The sequence below is a fragment of the Protopterus annectens genome, chromosome 11.part0 (genome assembly GCF_019279795.1).
Source record: "Protopterus annectens isolate FY-2018-M chromosome 11.part0, PAN1.0, whole genome shotgun sequence".
Lineage (NCBI taxonomy): Eukaryota > Metazoa > Chordata > Ceratodontiformes > Protopteridae > Protopterus > Protopterus annectens.
This window is the reverse complement of record NC_056745.1, coordinates 321,547,044-321,566,410: the sequence shown is the minus strand read 5'-3', so window position 1 is coordinate 321,566,410 and position 19,367 is coordinate 321,547,044. Positions and strand designations below refer to the sequence as shown.

The 19,367-nt window shown below is 46.1% G+C and overlaps 1 protein-coding gene across 3 annotated transcripts in view; it reads right to left on the bottom strand.

The window, feature by feature from the left end:
* Positions 1–19,367, bottom strand: part of SLC25A3 (solute carrier family 25 member 3) — a 77,107-nt gene that overhangs the window by 9,390 nt on the left and 48,350 nt on the right. The window lies entirely within an intron of this gene.

The window sequence follows — 19,367 nt, the reverse complement described above, 5'->3', positions numbered from 1 at the left end:
CCTGCACCTCAAAGACTGCTGAGTTTACGAAAGACTGCAAGGAAGCACCAAAATATATTTAACACTTGCTTTTAACAAGATAAAAACAAAGCACTGCATTTGAAATTTGGATCAGACAAAACACAGTCTTGCATCAATAACGATAGAGTCTAGGCCACTAAAGACATGGAAAGGGGGAAAAATGTCTTCACTGCATTACAAATGCCTTAATTGCTAATTGGGGGGGGGGGGGGGGGTCTAACAAAAACAAGTTAACACGTAGCCAGAAATACCCCCCCCCCCACAAAATGACATAAGTGTACTCATAAAACAGTGTGCATTTCATTATATATGTAAACACCTCCATCCCACCTGCGAACCATGCTAAGCATGCGATAACCGGGGATCATAAAAAGGACTAACCATATACACCTAAAATGGTCACCCTTTTAGTGCTCCATACTGCCCACCTCAAATCTAGCAAGGTCATAAATAACCCCAGTGGAAATGAGTCAACTCAAAGACTAGCCCTAAAGAAAGACATGGTACTTTGCTTGTCCTGCAGTGGATTCCACAGACTGGGAATACATGGAGTTAGGAACCTCTCTCTCCAGAGATTAGTGTTGGGTGTAAAATTAGGTCCCCAATATGCTTGTTTGTCAAGAGTCAAATGGAATTTTTCCATGTCTAAAAAAGCAAGATAAAAAAGTCACCCTGTAGCAATCAGTAGGTTACATATTTATTTTTTTTTTAGTCATTATGGCCCTTCTAATTGAGCAATATGCTTAGATTTATACAGGCCAGAGAGGGCAGTGTTTGATGATAGGCCCAACAAGGAACAGCAGTGTTACAATGACCATCCTGAAGACTGTCCCTTGTAATTTAACTACCAGCCTCCACCCACCCACGTATGTTGAAAATGATTTACAGACTTGACTTTCAAGTACCCAAGTTCTCTTACGACTGTTTGAAGGTCAGTACCCCTCTACACGGTTCAATATTTAACCTCTCAAATGGTACCAAGGTAATTTAAATTAACTCTTGGGGGAGGCCGACAGAGGTCTGTAGCTAGCAAGGTAGTAATAGCTGGATTTGCCGAGGGGAAGTTCATTCTCCAAATTATGGAGATGGTCAATTTGATGCAAGAGTCTAGCACTGGACAAATACAGGTACTACACACACTTACCAAAAGGCCTTTTAACATACTTTAGGAGAAGCCATATACAAATCCAGACAAGTCTGCAAAAAGCTACCCAGTGGCTGCTGCTCTGCTGCATCCAAGGGCTCCCTAACCACAGCTGCACTTTATGGTATGGAAAGTCTGCCCACCCTAAAGTAGCATGGATCAAGCCTGTTTTTATTCACACTCACCCAGGAGGTGTGAAATCATAAGGGGCACACTACAGTTTACTGCGATGCATGCAAGGGCAATAAAACTACAGATTGTGTGAAAATGACCCAGAATCTTGAGCTACATATCAGGAGTAAGCTTGGACCCAAAGCCAGTTTTGAGCTGCTGGTCTAAGTGACAAGCTTGCCATAATGTTCCTATTGCAGTCTTCAAATACATTTATAGAGTAAAAAAAAAAAAAAAAAAAAAAAAAAAAAAAGTTATGTACGCAACATAACGTTCCATGTTGGTAGTCATCTCACCCTTCATTTTTACATATGGGTTCAGAGCAGATCCTCCGCTCTGACTCGGCCAAATTTACAAGCTGGAAGACTTCAGATCCTCCGCTCTGACTCGGCCAAATTTACAAGCTGGAAGACTTCTGGTTGGCTCGTGGCTAAGCAGGTATCCCATGGTGCACCAGTACAATCCCCAGATCTTGTTTGCTGCTCACTAAAACAACCAATACTAAAGGGTCTCCAACCAAAGGCAACCAAAATTACTACTTCCAGATCTTCCAGGATGGGGGCAGGATGGCGGGTTGGTAAAAATGAAGAGTGAGATGGACTACCAACATGGAACGTTATGGGGAGTACATACATAACTTCTTAAGTTAGGTAGTCAGATCTCACCATTTTTACATATAGGACAGCATTCCTAGCACCTTATTCTTAGGTGGCTCATTGGAATAGACAAGGCCTGTAGTTCTGATACCAATCTAGCTGATGTGACAGCTACCAAACAAGGTCTTCCAAGACAAAAATGTTAGAGAAGATGAGTGGAGAGGTTCAAAAGGGTGGAAGTCCATTTGGACAATACAAAATTTAAATCCCAAGAAGCCACTGGTTCTTGCAGAGGTGGTCTCAAAGTGGCCCCATTCAAAAAGGTCTTTCATAGCTTATGAGACATTAAATTGGTATCTGGAAAACCTAAATGAAAATGAGAAGCCACCAATTGGACTCCAATAGTGGCAGCAGCAGATCCTAAGCAGTGTATGGATCTACATTCATTCTCTGTGCCCAAATAGAAAATCTGTTCTATTTACTGCCATACATCCTCCTAGTTGAAGGTTTATGGGAGGACATAAGAATATGTGACACCGAAGAGGATACATCATGAAGCCTGAAATTGGAAGGACCACTGGGAAAACAGAAGCCACTGAAGAATTCTTATGTGCAACCTGGCTAATGGTACCAATAGAATTGTGGAAGCCATAGTCTTGAGGAGATGAAGAACCCACTTCGCTTTGACTTTTTGCAACGCGAGAAAAACGTTGAACTTGGGAGATTAAGTTCTGTGCCTTTTCAGCGGGGGAGACTAGCTGTCATGTTTATTGTGTCTACCCCTGCGCCTATTAAAAAAAAAAAAAAAAAAAAAAAAAAAAATCACAGAATGAGGAGGGCAATAATGCAGATTTTTTTCCAATTTATGGAGATCCCCAACTGAGCACAAAGCTGAATCGTGGCATCCCGGTTTTGGATGAGTAGATGCCTGGTGGGGACGGTCAGGAGCCAATCCAAATACGGAAGCACCTGGAATCCCTGATGTCTCACGTGAGCTGTCACTACCGACATGCATTTGGTGAACTCCCTAGGGGCTGTGGTGAGACCAAAGGGCAGAGCGCAAAACTGATGGTGATTGGCTCCCAAGCCTGAAGCGTAGATGGCTTCTTGATGACTTGTCCATTTTTATGTGGTAATAGGCGTCCTGAAGATCCAGAGAGCACATCCAAAACTCTTTCCATAACAACGGGAGTATAGACTGCAGTGTTACCATCCGAAACTTGTCCTTCACCGATTTGTTCAATCTGCTGAGGTCCAATATTAGCCTCCAATCTCTGGTTTGTTTTGAAACTAAAAAGAACCTGGAGTAAGTTCCGGATCCTATCTGGTCTGCTGGGATGGGCTGGATGACTCTTTCCGAGCAACTTTTGATCTCCACAGTTGCCTGATCCCAGAGATTACGTGGTACATCTGGGATCCTTTTGGGAACAAACTGCGATGGGGAAAAGGGTATAATATAGCCTCTGGTAACAACTTTTTGTACCCACTTGTCTTGGGTGATATTTAGCCAGGCTTCTTGGTACAAAGAAATGCGACCCCCAACCGGCCCCAGAGAAGTGGAGTCTGGCTACACATCAGGAGTGCCAAGGCAGTCCTCGAAAGGAATCACAGCCTTGTTGGTATTGTGGACAGCTCCTGCCTATAGGGCGACATCTGCAGTTTCCTCCTCCTCCTCTGCCTCTGAAGGAGGATTCACCCTTTGTGTCAGGAAAGACCCTCTGGGGCTTCTTGAACCACATTTTACCACCCCTTTGACTCTTTGGGTATGGTCTGGAAGGGAGAGTAAAATGCACTCCGACTAGAGAACATCTTTCCTTCTTGCTCACACCAAGTGAGCGTTATCCTTCACCTTGGAACCAAACAATGAGGAACCATCAAACGGAGCGTTGGTGAAAGTAGACCTGAACAGTTCCACAAAATTACATAAGCTCATCCAGACAACTTTTGAACCCGCTGCTCTACTTGCTCCATCCGCAGCATAAGATTGAAGTCGCATGGAGGAGTTCACCACAGAATTTAAAGGTGGACAACTGCGTAGAAACTTTGTCAGGAACTTCCTCAGTACACGCACCTTTCATGGAATCTCCTAACTCCTTGAGAAGATCCCTCTGCAACCTCGTGAAGTGAGAGTTCAATGATCGAAGGATAAAGGCCGGTGAACTAAAAATATGCTTCCCAAATCTGTCCATCTGCAGACACTCCTTGTTTGGCAGATGAAGATGTCTCCGCTAACTCCTCCTTCGTGACCGCCACCACGGCATCTACGGGAACAACCTTGGACAAGAACTCTTTACCAGGAGGTGCAGACAAGAACGTATTTGGTCTCCTGGGGACTGGCTCCACGGTGTAGAGTACCCCACACCTTTCGACTGACTAGATCCATTAGTTTGTCAAAAGGTGGAGATGCCCAAGAGGCAGAAGGTGGTACACAGACTCAATCATAAGAGTTAATAGTGGGCCAGTCACACCTCTGCCCAAGGATCTCTAAAATATCCACAAAGGAGACAAGACAACTACCTGGGGGACCCTTCAGACTACACTAGGTCAAAGACTCACCCTGGGAGTCAATAGGTTTCCTCTTACATAACCTCTTCTGGAGAGGCTCCTCAGAAGGATATTCTGGGGAAGCCTCGTAAGAGTGGGGACCACCAGCCAATGGCCCCTGAGGCTGCGGGTCTCTGTCTGCAGAAATAGTAGGGGCTGAGACTGAAGTGGGTGCTCTCAGGGGAAGAGTGCTGGAGCCAGTAGTAAGTGCTGGAGAATGAGACAGCACGCTCATCATCTCAAATGCCGACCTCCCCGGCTCCAAAGAGATGCAGATCAGCAGTGGAGACAGATGCAGGGTCCGAGCTTACCCTGGCTGATGCACCGAGAGGAAGGCTTGGAACTGTAGAGAGATTCCAACCCTCCCTGTTGGTGCCAACAAGAGAGCTTCGGCCCCTGGACACTACGGACAGCACTGAGCGTGTCAAGAGCCAAACCCGGCTCCAAGGCAGCAACAAGGCGAGTTGGAGCCGGCATTTCCTCTGTTGGCACCAAGCACTCCGGCTCCGAAAGGCCAGTATGGCTCGGAGGAGGAATAGCAGACAAGGGCAAAGCTGGGTCAAGTGGCTCCGGATGCAGACTGGGTCAGAGCCAACAATAACTTTGGCAAGGCAGACTACTTCAGGAGTCTCAGCACTACCCTCTCCACATCATCTTCTGAAAGGGTCCTGGAAGACATAGTTGGGGATCTTGACCTGGGGGGGGCACTGAAGACAATTGTTATCGACACCGACCAGCTCAGAGTAGCAGAGTCAACTGCTGTATCAATTGTTTCAGAGATCGGTACTGAAACCCCTGTAACCGACTGACACCACCATGATGCTTTCCTTCGGCTACGAAGGCTGAGGAGTCAAGGAGGCAAATTTGGATTGTCTCGATTGTTTAGGAGGTGGCTCTGAGACACCAGCCGTGCCAGAGAAGGCATTTTTGAGGATTTTGATTTCCCAGACTTACAGGAAGCCAAAGAAGTGGAAAATGCTTCCTCAACGCATGGTTTCAATAGACCCTTGAGTAGGAGTTTGTTTTTCCTCTCTTGTAACACTCTAGGAGAGCATGGAAGATCAAACATGGCTACTGTAAGTGGATGGCCCCTAGGCAGTAGACACAGCTACTCTGGCTATCCGTTAAGGACATCTTTTGGGAGCATTTCATACAGTTTTTGAACCCTGAGGGTTTATGCTCCTTACACACAGACACACACCCCGACACACCCCCCCCGACACACACACACACACACACACACACACACCCCCCCGACACACACACACACACACACCCCCAGACACACCCCCGACAAACCCACACACACCCCCACAAACACCCCGACACACACACCCACACACACACACACACACACACACACCCCTGAGAGAATGAAGACAGAGAACACCCACCCTCAGAGAGATTGAAGACAGAAAAGGAGGACTAGGTCCTCTAACTAAAACGGGCCTAGCCTTAAGAAGGAATTACACAAGGACTAGCCCCTCTAACGGGCCTAGTCCGGTGTAGTGAAACTAAGTCTTCTAAGTTAAACAGACCATAAAAGAAAGCACACGAGAAACTGTAAATGACATTCTATTCTTAGGAAAAAACAGGCAAACTTGCAATCCTTGTAACTGCACATGCGGATCCTCGCCAAAAACAGTCAAAATAGCAGAAACCAACTGCCAAGAGACCAAAAAGGTGAGAAAAACGACAGACCACGGGAGCCACTGTTGACTAAGAGCGGAAAACCGCCAAGAGCTCTACCTAATAATCAAAAAATGCACAACGCACCTAAAACTGGCAACTAGAAAACTAAGTTGCACTCAAAATAGGCAAGCAAGCAACTGCCCGATACATTAGCAATACTAAATATACAATAAGCATTGAACATGATACAATATGAAGAATTTTGAAAAACTTAGCTATAGCCAAGAGAAGCACAACCAAACTAGTCGACACGCCAAACAAGATCTGGTACTGTACTGGTGCACCATGGGATACCTGCTTAGCCACAAGCCAACCAGAAGCCTTCTAGCTTGTAAATCGACCGAGTCGGAGGAGAGGATCGGCTCCGAACCCATATGTAAAAAAGAAGGGAAGCTCGGACGACCTAAAGTAAAGTACAGTTCTGTACCTACCATAAATGTAGATGTTAGAGTGTATACCCCCCATACAGCCCCCCCCGACACACACGCCCCCACCCGACAACCTTGACACACACCAGACACACACACACACATCCGACACACCCACCCCCCGACAAACCCATCCGACACCCACCTGACACACCCCCGGCACCCCGACACCCCACACACACCCCACCCACCCGACCTGCCTGACTGACACACACACAGCCCGACACACACACACACACACACACCCCCGACACACACACACACACACACACACACCCCCGACACACACACACACACACACACCCCCGACACACACCTCCCGACACACACGCGCACACACCTCCCGACACACACGCGCACACACCTCCCGACACACACGCACACACACCCCGACACACACGCACACACACACCCCTGAGAGAATGAAGAGAGAGAGAGAACACCCACCCTCAGAGAGATTGAAGACAGAAAAGGAGGACTAGGTCCTCCAACTAAAACGGGCCCCACCTGACACACCCTACCAACACCCTGACACCCACACCCCCCGACACACCTCTGACACACCCATCCGACACCCACACACCCCGACACCCCACAGACACCCCCAATACCCACCCCTCCCCGACACACCCACCCGACCTGCCCCCGACACGCACACACACACCACCCCCCAGGGTGTAGTGAAACTATGTCTTCCAAGTTAAACAGACCACAAGGAAAGCACATACACATGAGAAACTGTAAATGACATTCTATTCTTAGGAAAAAACAAGCAAACTTGCAATCCTCGCCAAAAACAAACAAAGTTAAAATAGCAGAAACCAACTGCAGAGACCAAAAAGGTGAGAAAAACGACAGACAACGGGAGCCACTGTTGACTAAGAGCAGAAAACCGCCAAGAACTCTACCCAATAATCAAAAAATGCACAATGCATCTAAAACTGGCACACAGGATACCAACAAAACTAAAAAACTAAGTTGCACTCAAAAAAGGCAAGCAAGCAACTGCCTGATACATTAGCAATACTAAATATACAATAAGCATTGAACACGATACAATGAAGAATTTTGAAAAAACTTAGCAAGAGAAGCACAACCAAACTAGTCAACACACCAAACGAGATCTGGTACTGTACTGGTGCACCATGGGATACCTGCTTAGCCACAAGCCAACCAGAAGCCTTCTAGCTTGTAAATCGACAGAGTCGGAGGAGAGGATCGGCTCTGAACCCATATGTAAAAATGAAGGGGAGCTCTGACTACCTAAAGTACAGTTTTGTACCTACCATAAATGTAGATGTTAGTGTATACCCCAGACACACCCCCCCCACACACACACACCCCCCCGACAAACCCCAACCCCAACACACCCACACCCCACACACCAGACACCTCCGACACACACCTCCCAACACACCCCACCCCCCGACACACCTGACACAATCACACCCACCCCGCACCCCGACACACCCTGACACCCCCGACACCCACACACCCGACACCCCGACAGACAGCCCCACCCGACAGACCCATCTGACACCGACACACCCTGACCCACACCAGACAACCCCGACACACCGATACCCACCCCTCCCCAACCCACCCGATATCCACTCCTCCCCTCCCAACCCACCCCCTGACCCACACCCGATATCCACTCCTCCGACACACACCCACCCCCCCAACACCCACCCCTCCACCAGACACCCCCGACATATACACCCTAAGACCCCACACACACACACACACACACACACACACACACACACACACACACACACACACACACACACACACACACACACACACACACACACACACACACACACACACACACACACACACACACACACACACACACACCCCCGACACCAACACACACACACACACACCCCCAGAGAGATTGGAGAGAACACCCCCAGAGAGATTGAAGACAGAAAAGAAAAGGACTAGCTCCTCTAACTTAAACGGGCCTAGTCCGGTGTAGTGAAGCTATGTCTTCTAAGTTAAACAGACCACAAAGGAAAGCTCATGCACATGAGAAACTGTAAACGACATAACATTCTATTAAGAAAACACAGGCAAACTTGCAATCCTCATAACTGCACACACGGATCCTCGCCAAAAACAAACAATGTCAAAATAGCAGAAACCAACTGCAGAGACCAAAAAGGTGAGAAAAACGACAGACAACGGGAGCCACTGTTGACTAAGAGCAGAAAACCGCCAAGAACTCTACCCAATAATCAAAAAATGCACAATGCATCTAAAACTGGCACACAGGATACCAACAAAACTAAAAAACTAAGTTGCACTCAAAAAAGGCAAGCAAGCAACTGCCTGATACATTAGCAATACTAAATATACAATAAGCATTGAACACGATACAATATGAAGAATTTTGAAAAAAACTTAGCAAGAGAAGCACAACCAAACTAGTAGACGCGCCAAACTAGATCTGGTAGTGTACTGGTGCACCATGGGATACCTGCTTAGCCACAAGCCAACCAGAAGTTTTCTAGCTTGTAAATCGACCCAAGTCGGAGGAGAGGATCGGCTCCGAACCCATATGTAAAAATGAAGGGGGGATGGGACTAAAGTACAGTTTTGTACCTACCATAAATGTAGATGTTAGAGTGTACACACTGCTGCAGTCATTATACTTGGGTTACCCTGCCGTCAGGCGGTCCCTCAGTCTGCCTGAGTTTCAAAGTCTTGGTCCAGCATCGGTTGCTGTCGATTCTTCCCTGACAGCAGTGCGACAGGGGTATACAAGATGCAGCAGACACCATTTTCTTCAGTTTTTCTTGCCCCAGATGTCAGGTACCACCAAATAGGTAGGCAATGCAAATTGCTAATAATGCAAATTGCTAATAAAACATACATAAAGAAAAGCAAACAACAACTTTCAGTTAAGCAGCAAATACTCCCCATAGCAGTAAAGGGTACATACCAGCAAGTAAGATGGGAAGGAGGGAGGGTAACCTGGACTGCAGCAGTGTATACACTCTAACATCTACATTTATGGTAGGTACAATACTGTACTATGTCCATTGTGTTACTGCTGCAGTCATTACACTTGGGTAGAATCCCAAAGCTGAGGTAGGGTGGCTGGTTCTATAAGGCATTAGGGGTGGCCATAAGGCCCTGCAGCACTGCAGTGGCAAAGCCAGCCCTGCATTTAGGGTAAAAAGAGGCAGATGGTAATGCTTGGTGAAGGTATGTACAGTTGCTACTTCCAAAATGTCCTTGGTAGGTACTCCTTGGAGGTAGGCAGTTGAAGTGGCCGTTGCCCCGGTGGAATGAGACCTAATGCTGTTGGGTACAGTTTTCCCATGGTGTGTATAGCAGAAATGTATACAGTGTCCTATCCATTTTTAAATGGTCTGTTTTGAAATGGCTTTTCCCTGTGCTCCTGCAGCATATGCTACCAACAATTGCTCAGTTTTTCTGAAAGCTTTGGTTTTATCCAAAGTAGAAGTGTAACTGCCTGTGTATGTCCAAAGAATGCAGAAGTCTCTCCCCTTTACTCTGTGGGTTTGGATAAAAAGTTGGCAAGTGAAAACCAGAGCCACACTTGAACCACCTTTGGCATAAAAGGAGGGTTTGTTCTTAAAGACACCCTGTCTTGGTGGAAAATGGAGGAAAGGTTCCACTGCCATTAGTGCCTGTAATTCTGAAACTCTTCATGCTGAGGTTATTGCCAGGAGCAGAGCAGTTTTCCAAGAGACATTTTAAATCTGCTGTGTTAGCTGGCTCAAAAGGAGGAAAAGTTATTTTTTCCAACACAAAGTTCAGGTCCCAAGTTGGAGTAGGTGCTCTACGGGACGGTCTTATGTTTTTAGCCCCTCTGAGGTACTGTTTTAGCAAGGGGTTAGAAAAAATTGGTGGGTCCGTGTTGTAATGAGCAGAGATGGCAGAGGCGTGGATCTTTATGGATGAAAAGGAGGCCTTTGTCCAGCATCTCCGTTAAATATTGTAGTATCTGAGGAACATTTGGGACAAGAGGGTCATGGCTGTGAGCCTGGTTCCAGGCACAGAATCTCTTCCATTTACCCGAATAGGCTTTCCTGGTGCTAGGCCTTCTGGCCTCCAGAATGACATCCATAACAGCTTTGGAGAGAGGCATTGCTTGCTTGACTAAGGAATTTTCCATGCAGCCAGGTTTAGAGTCTTTAGCTGGCTGTGAAGTTATCAGATTGTTGCGCAGAGTCAGAAGATGTGGGATTTGAGGCAAAATCCAGGGTTGACCTTGTGCCAAGTTCTTTAAGATTGGGTACCAGTGCTGACGTGGCCAGTCTGGGGCAAATCGGGATCATCTTTGGCTCTTCTTGCCTGGCTTTTAGGAGTACCTTTGGAAGGAGAGGTAGTGGTGGGAGAGCATGTACTTGTAGGTTTTTCCAGCTGAATGAGAGGGCATCCACTTTCCATGCTTGAGTGGCAAGTCCTTGTGCAGAATTTCTGTAGCTGGCAGTTCATTGGGGATGCAAAGAGATCTATGTCCAGGCTCTACCATTTTTGTGTTCTCATTCTGAATATTTGTGGATGCAACTTCCACTCGTGCGGATCCATAATGTTTCTGCTTAAGTAGTCTGCCAATGTGTTTTTCTCTCCTGGCAGCAATTGTGTTTGCAGATTAACTTGATAGGTTAGAGCTGTGTTCCACAAGGTCATGGCTTGTCTGCAGAGGGGATAAGAATGAGTGCCCCCTTGCTTGTTTATGTACCACATAACTGTGGTGTTGTCAGTCTTTAGTAGTAGTTGTCCTGGATGCAGAAGGTCCTTGAAAGCTATAAGGGCATTTTGTACAGCTAGCATCTCTTTTTGGATTGATGTGAAGATGCCTTTGTTCTGCGGGCCACTTGCCCTGAATACATTTTCCTGCCATGTGTGCTCCCCAGGCGTAATCAGATGCATCTGTTGTCAGTGTTTGCCTGGCTGTGGGTTGAGTGAAAGGCTGTCCCCTTTTTGAGGTGATAAGCTTGAGCCTACCATCGAAACACCTGTTGAAGGCAAGGAATTAATGGTATTACAGTTTCCAAATTCTGACAGCGTTGAGACCAGACACTCTTTAGGTACCACTGTAGTTTCCTCATATGCACTCTGGCATATGGAATTAGTAGTATGCAAGATGCCATGTAACCCAAGGCTTGCAGAATTTTTCTTGAAGGGAGTTGTATCTTTGTTGCCATCAAATGAAAATATTGAGTCAGTTGTCTTTGCTGGTCTGGCGCGAGATAAGCCATCTGGGACGTTGTATTCAAGCTGGCACCCAGGAATATTATCTCTTGTGAGGGCACTAGTTTCGACTTCTTTTAGTTTACTGTGTACCCTAGGCAACTTAACTTCTTTACAAACGCCAGATGCTTTAGAAGAATGTCCTTGCTCTCTGCTTGAATCAGGCAGTCGTCCAGGTACGGATAAATCTGAATTCCTTTGTCTGCAAAATGCAATTACTGGTGCCAGGCACTTTGTGAAGTGCCTGGGCGCAATAGACGAGCCAAAGGGCAGTGCAGAGAATTGGTAGTGCATTGAACCAGCTATGAATCTGAGGTATCTTCTGCAGTTTTGTCTGATAAGGAGGCATACCTGCATGTCCCCGAGGTCCAAAGTTACGAGCCAAGCTTTCTTGCCCAGCATGGGAAGAAGCTGCTGTAGTGTCAACATTTTGAATTTTGGAACATCCAGGTAAGTGTTTAGAGAAGAAAGATCCTGGGAACAAGAAAAAAAGTCTTGAGTAAAATCCTTGTCCTTGCTCCTGTGTTGGTACCTTTTGAATAGCTCTCATGTCCATGAGTGCTGTAATTTGTCTGAGCCTCTGCCCATTGATTTGGTGGCAGATTTGGCATTCCTTTTAACCTTGGTAGAGAGTGAAAGTGGAACCTGTAACATTGAGAGACCATGTTGAGAACCCATTTGTCTTTGGTGATCATATGCCAATTGTGATAGAAAAGTGCCAGTTTTCCTCCCAGGGGGGCTGCCAAGAGAGAACTGTTTGGCAGCTATAGTGGGAAGTCATTGAGGCTGTTTTTTATAAGGTTGGGCCCTGTCTTCCCCTTCTTTTGGTGTTGATGCACCCCATTGTCGAGGCCTGTAAGGACCTTGTGGTTGACCTCTACCTCTTGGACGTCTGTATCTACCCCTTTGAGGTCTGTCTGTAACTGGAAAGGACCAATTCTTTGCCAATTTCTGCTAAATTGAGGAGGCTGAACATGTAAGAAATCCTTCACAGTTTGCATAGATTTTGCCTTATCCTCCATTTTCTTTAATACTTCTTCTGCCTTAACTCCAAATAACACATCCTGCTGCAAAGGTGCATCCAATAGCTTTGCTTTAACATGATCTGGTAATGTATGTTCTTTTAACCAAGCATGTCTTCTAATGACAGATCCTGTAACTGCTGCTCTACAAGAGGCCTCTAATGAATCAAAACCACATTGCAAAGTATGTTTTCCCACTTGTTCAGCTGTATGCAATAAATCCTGCATTTCCTTATAATTAGGAGGATCGGACTTTGGAAGCATTTTTTGTTTCAACTAAGACATCAAATACTGCTGATATTTTAAGCATGTGAAACTGGCAATTTAAGGCTCTCATTGCTAAAGTTGCAGATGTATATACTTTCTTCCCTATCTGTCTAATGCTCTGGAATCTCTGTCAGAGGGGACTGGATTCTTTGCTGAAGAGGCCTTTACCCCTTTGGGGCCCTGAGAAATAGTTCCAGGGTCAGCAACAGGGCTTTTATAAAGAAATTTGAGAGTCAGGGACTCTGTAGCATCTGTCTGGCTTAACTGGAGCAGGAGGTAAAGAATCAGGATTTAAACTGGATTCAGTATACACATCCTCCACAATATCTATCACTGGTGGAATAGCAAGGGGTCTGTGTTGAGGTAATAAAAGGAAATCTGAGCCTTTTCTTGGATTCTGAGTAATCCTGGCCCTCCCAATTGAAATGCTCCCTCATGGTATGTAAGGTTTCCCCAAAGGAGTAGTCCTCAGGTGGAGAGGCTGAAGGAATGGATTCCTCAGCATCAGAATCCTCATAAGGGGGTAAAGAGTATCCTAGGGTCCGAGGAATCTGAAGAGATGGATACCTGGTCGGATGAGTCAGTCTGCATCCTGTCTAGGCCTTTTAATCAGGAGGGGGATGGGACCCCCTGATCCGAGTGATTAGGTCTTCGGCCATTTTGAGCATTTGTTTCTTAGGCATGGAGGCCTGCCCTGGTGAATGTTGAATTTGTTTCTTTGTTTTTAAAGGAGGTTTAGACTTGGCAGAGTAGGTCTGAAAACACCCTCTGTAGCTACAGGTTCTTCAGCTACTCCGGATCCCTCTGAAGGGTTAATCTCGGTAGGCTGAAAATCTGGTGCGTCCGAAGGCCCAGCCATCTCCACGTGGGAGTCAGAGGTGGCCTGTAGTCCTAAAGAAGCAGTAGTCAGGGGCTGCGAAGGCACCTCGCTGAAAACCGGTGAACCGGCGACTGGCCTAGAAGAGGCTTCTTTGTCAGTTTTGGGCCTCTGATACCCGTCCTGGTCTTTGCGCTTTTTATGTATTCCGGTTGTCAGTAGTTCCGACAGCATGGTGTAATTGAATTTTCTGCCAAAATAATGTCGGGCAAAATCAAACCGTTAAAATAGTGCGCTTGTTAAACCTAGCACAAAACAGACAGTGACGTTGTTGTCTGGACCTAGGCATGGGATACAATAAGAATTGAAATCCTTATGAGGTATTTGCTTCCCACAAGAAACACAGTTAACTGACATTGGTCTGAGGCAAGAAAAAGTTTCCCCAACGGGGTACTTAGCTTTGTAGAAGACTTCGGTTCTGGATTCGGAATGAAAATCTCAGGAGTCAGCCGACCTGCACTTGCTGAACTGCTTTTGTTTCGGGCACCGCACGTTAAGAAAGACTGAAGAAAATGACGTTGGCTGCATCTTATATACCCCTGTCGCACTGACGTCAGGGAAGAAGCGACAGCAACCGACGCTGGACCAAGACTTTGGAACTCACGCCGACTGAAGAACCGCCTGATGGCAGGATAACCCAAGTGTAATGACTGCAGCAGTGTAACACTATGAACATCATCTACTTTCTTCAACTGCTGTGATTAAGTCAGGGTTTAAAAATGTGAATTCAAATATATCCTTAAACTGAAATTCAGATGGATGGTAGCCTAGGGGCTTTGGCCATCTTCTGCCCAGCAAGTCCACACAATTTTAGATTCAGGTAGCTCCTTGAAACCATTTAAAATGCTTCCACATTACATTTAAAGTCGGAAATCCACAACAAGGAACATGAAGTCATTTTTGACAAAAGGTAGGCAACCTTTGTGAAAATGGCACATCCAAGTAGCTCAAAACATCCTTCTGAAGACTAGAAAGCAGCAGCAGCCAAGGACCCAATCCAACTCTCTACCTCCAGAAGAGTTAGGAGGTATGTGAATTAGACATTAAACATAGGGCTGGGAAAAAACAAAAGGAAAGCCCACTCATCAGGTCAGCAGACCTATGCTGAATTCAACCAGGCAGTTACATCCACTGTAATGCTCAAAATCTTTGGAGAGTCAAGTTAGTTGCTGCCCTCACACCTTACACAACTGCCTAGTTCGTCTTCCCTCATTGCAGCCACAGGGCTAGGTGTTCTGAACAAGGTCTCAAGCTTTTTTGCTCTTGACATGCCTGCTGCTGAGGAAGCGTGCAATAGGATGAAGGATGACTACCCAGTTAAGTTTTTATAAAAGAAAGTGGACTTTTGGCTTCTAAACTTTCAGCAGCAGCACAAAATAAACGTGGTACATGGTGCTTGCATTTAAAAAACACACCTATTAAAGATTAAAAGTGAAACTTCAATATACAGAGAAACCTGCTCTGCATAATGTGTTAAATAAAATTTGGAGAGACACCTACCAAAAATCTACACTGAAAAACTGTTCAATGCCTCCCTTGCAAAAGAGCTACACTATTTACTACAGATAAAAATGACTGTTCCAACAGTAAAGCCCTTTGGGGGGTCATGCACATGTATACTTGTGTGTGAATGTGTACATGTGTGTGTGCAGTCAAAGATAGACCAATAAACATTGAGAACCACTGGTCCTTTTTTGATGGTTATCCTAAACTGGGAAAAATTCAGAGAACCACACCAGTCATAACTAGTTTGGCACACAGTCATCCTCTCACGAGGGTCAGAGAAAGTGACGCTGCAGCACCCTCCAATGGTGGCAAGGAACCTTCCTTTCATGGAACTAGATTAGTCTTGGCAGAAGAAAAACCCAGAAGTGGCTCAGGGAAAATCAAGAATTTTAAACAGTTGTGAAGAAAGTACAGTTGTGTACACTCCATATAACGTAGATGCTGCAGTCATCGCACACTGGTATTCGGGCCTACTGAGGGCTACCTGAATGCAGACAGAGTCTTTGGGATTTCTGCGTTGGAAGAGGTCGCCTCTTCCACGACGTCAGTGGTATAAAACAGGCAGCCGATGCCATTACATCAGTTTTCAAATAGGAAGCTAGTATATAGTGTGGATCACCACCAGGAAAAAGTAAATACCACTGCCATTAAAAATGGCCAGAGAGAGAAAAGGCAGAAAGGATAGAGAAAACCAGGGGGCGGGAAGGAAGGAAACCAGAACTGCAACAGTGAATACACTTGGAGCATCTACATTTATGGTACGTACACAACTGTACTATGTTCTTAGTGTTTCACTGCTGCAGTCATCACACTTGGGTTGATTCCCAAAGCTGAGGAAGGGAGGAGGCAGACAAGATTTGTTAGGGCTGGCTAGCCGGCCTTGTAAGACTGCTGTAGCAAACCCAGCTCTGGATTTAGAAAAAATAGGTAAGGAGGTAATGCTTGGGGAAGGTGTGTACAGAACTCCAGGTTGCAGCTTCCAGAATGTCACAGAGTAGGGACTCTCCTGAGAAATGCTGTAGAGGTGGAAGTAGCCCTAGTGGAATGTCTTCTAATCCCCTGTGGGGTAAGTTTTCCATGGTGCATGTAGCAGAAATAGATGCAGTGTGCTATCCATTTGGAAATGGTTTGCTTTGAAATGGCCTTGCCCTCTGCCCCTGTAGCAAAGCTGACTAGCAGCTGGTCAGATTTTCTGAAAGGTTTAGTCCAGTCAGATTAGAACCTGAGCTGTCTGTGCACATCCAAGGAGTGCAGGATCCTTTCCCATTTATTCTGAGGATTAGGGAAGAAGGTTGGCAAATGTATGGATTTGTTCAGAGCCACACTGGATACCACCTTGGGCATAAAGGACGGGTTAGTCCTGAGGGAAACCCTGTCAGTTTGGAAAATAATGAAGGGTTCCACAGCCATTAGTGACACTCCTAGCTGAAAAGCAAGGCTGTTTTCCAAGAGAGGAATTTTAACTCTGCTGAAGCAGCAGGTACAAAAGGGGGAAGCGTGAGCTTTTCCAGTACAAAGTTAAGGTCCCAGGCAGGGGTGGGTGCTCTCCTAGGTAGCCTTAAGTTGTTAGCCCCTCTCAGGAGCTGTTTGTCAGGGTTAGAAAATAAAGGTGGCTCAGTATTGTAATGAGTTGAGATGGCAGAGGCATGAATCTTAATGGAGGAGAAGGATAGGCCTCTGGAGTAGCTCTGCTAAGTAATCAAGGATTTGAGGTAAGGAGGGCACTGCTGTCCTTTCCTTGAGACGGATTCCAAGAACAATATCTTTTCCACTTTTCAGCATAAGTCAGGCTGCAAGGTTTAGGGTTTGCAAGTGTGGATGCAAAATCCACACCCACACTGCTGAGACATCAGGGAAGGTGTCTAATGAAGGTGCCAGGGTGGCACTAGTCAGACTGTGTAAGAGTGGGTATCAGGTATAGCATGACCGGTCTGGGGCAATGAGAATTGCCCTTGGCCTGTCCTGTTTGATCTAGAGTAGTACTTTTAAGAGGTGGGGGAAGGCATACATTGAAAGGTTTTCCCATTTGAAGGATAGGGTCATCCACCTTTCCGGCCCTACTGTAAGGGTTCCTAGTGCAGAATTTGCTCAACTGGTGGTTCTAAGGGAAAGAGGTCCACCTCTGATGTCCCCCACCTCTGGATTCGAAGATTGAAGGTGTTGGGCTCCTATTTCACTCGTGTGGGTCCAGGAGATTTCTGCTTAAGTCTGCCAGTGAATTTTGTTTGCCTGGCAGGAATTGAGCTTAGATTCACATGGTTGCTCATGGCCGTGTTCCACAGGGCCATGGCTAACCTGCCCCCCCCCCCCCGCTTGTTTATGTACCACATAAAACTGTGGTGTGTTCCGTTTTTATCAGCAGTTATCCTGGAAGGATTAGGTATTTGAAGACCGTCAGAGCATTCTGTACAGCTAGCATCTTTCTTTGATGTGCAGGAGAATTTGTCCTGGGATGGCACCAAAGACAGAAGTTTCCTCATATGCAGTCTTGCATAGGAAATTAGCAGAATGCATGAAGCCATAAACCCCAGGGTTTGCAGTATTTTCCTTGCAGATAGCTGGGTTTTGGTGGCCATTTGTTTGAAGTAATTGGTCAAAACAGACCCGTTTTTCTGGAGTGAGAAATGCCATCTGGGAAGTTGTGTTCAAGCTTACTCCCAGGAATAAAATGTTTTGACTGGGCACCAGTTGGGTGTACCCCAATGAAGTTGGGTCTCTTTACAAATGCCAAGTGCTGAAGTAGCAATTCCCGACTGTCCACCTGAATCAAGCAATCGTCCAAGTATGGGAAAATTTGGATATTTCTCTGCCTGCAGTATGCAATGGCTGGAGCCAGGCACTTTGGCTTATCTACTGCGCCCAGAGTATTCACAAAGGGAAGTGCAGAGAACGGACAGTGCATAGAGCCTGCCTTGAAGCGTAGATATTTCCTGCAAGACTCCTTATAGGAAGTGCTGATAAGCATCTTTTAAGTCTAGGGCGACTAACTAGGCATCCTTGGCTAGCATAGGGAGAAGCTGTTGCAGGGTAAGCATTTTTAATTTTGGCACCACCAGAAAGGTGTTGAGAATTGGACTGGGCGTCAAGAGCCCTCTTTTCTGGGCACCAGGAAGAGTCTGGAGTAGAAACCAGTCTTTGTTCTACTGGAAAAGGTTTAATAGCCCTGATATTGAGCAGGGAAAGTACTTGCTCTTGAGCCTCTGCCCACTAGTTTGGAGGAAGATCTGGAAACTCGCTTGGGGTTAGCAGTGAATGGAAATAGAATCTGTACCTCTGGGATACAAGGTTTAGAACCCAATCGGTCCCGAGTAATTGACATGTTTTTTGCATGCAGAGCAAGTTTTCCTCCTGGGGCACAAATAATTGGGCAGGGCTGGGAAGGATAATTGAGAAGTCAATTGTGAACTTTTTCCATAAGGGGGTGGCTTACCACTCCCTGTTTTTGAGGTGGTGGCACTCCATTGTTTAGATCTCTGCATACCGTGAGACTGTAGTCTTGGTGGTCCGTTTCCCCTGGGTTTGGACTGAAGACCTAGAAGGCCAAGGTCAACTGAATCTAGGTAGCTGAACTTGTTAGAATTTTTGAACAGTTTGCATACATTTAGCTTTTTCTTCCATTATTTTAAGAACCTCTTCAGCTTTGGTGCCAAACAGTCCTTATTTAAAGAAGTGTCTAGTAATTGTAATTTTGATTTGACAATCTGGCAAGGTTTGTTCCTTCAGCCAAGCATGCCTTCTTAGTACAGACTCAGTGACTGCAGCCATGCAAGATGCTTCTAGGGCATCAAAGCCACACTGCAAAGTATGCTTACTAACTTGGTTTGCAGAATGCATTACCTCTTGTAAATCTTTTTCTGCACC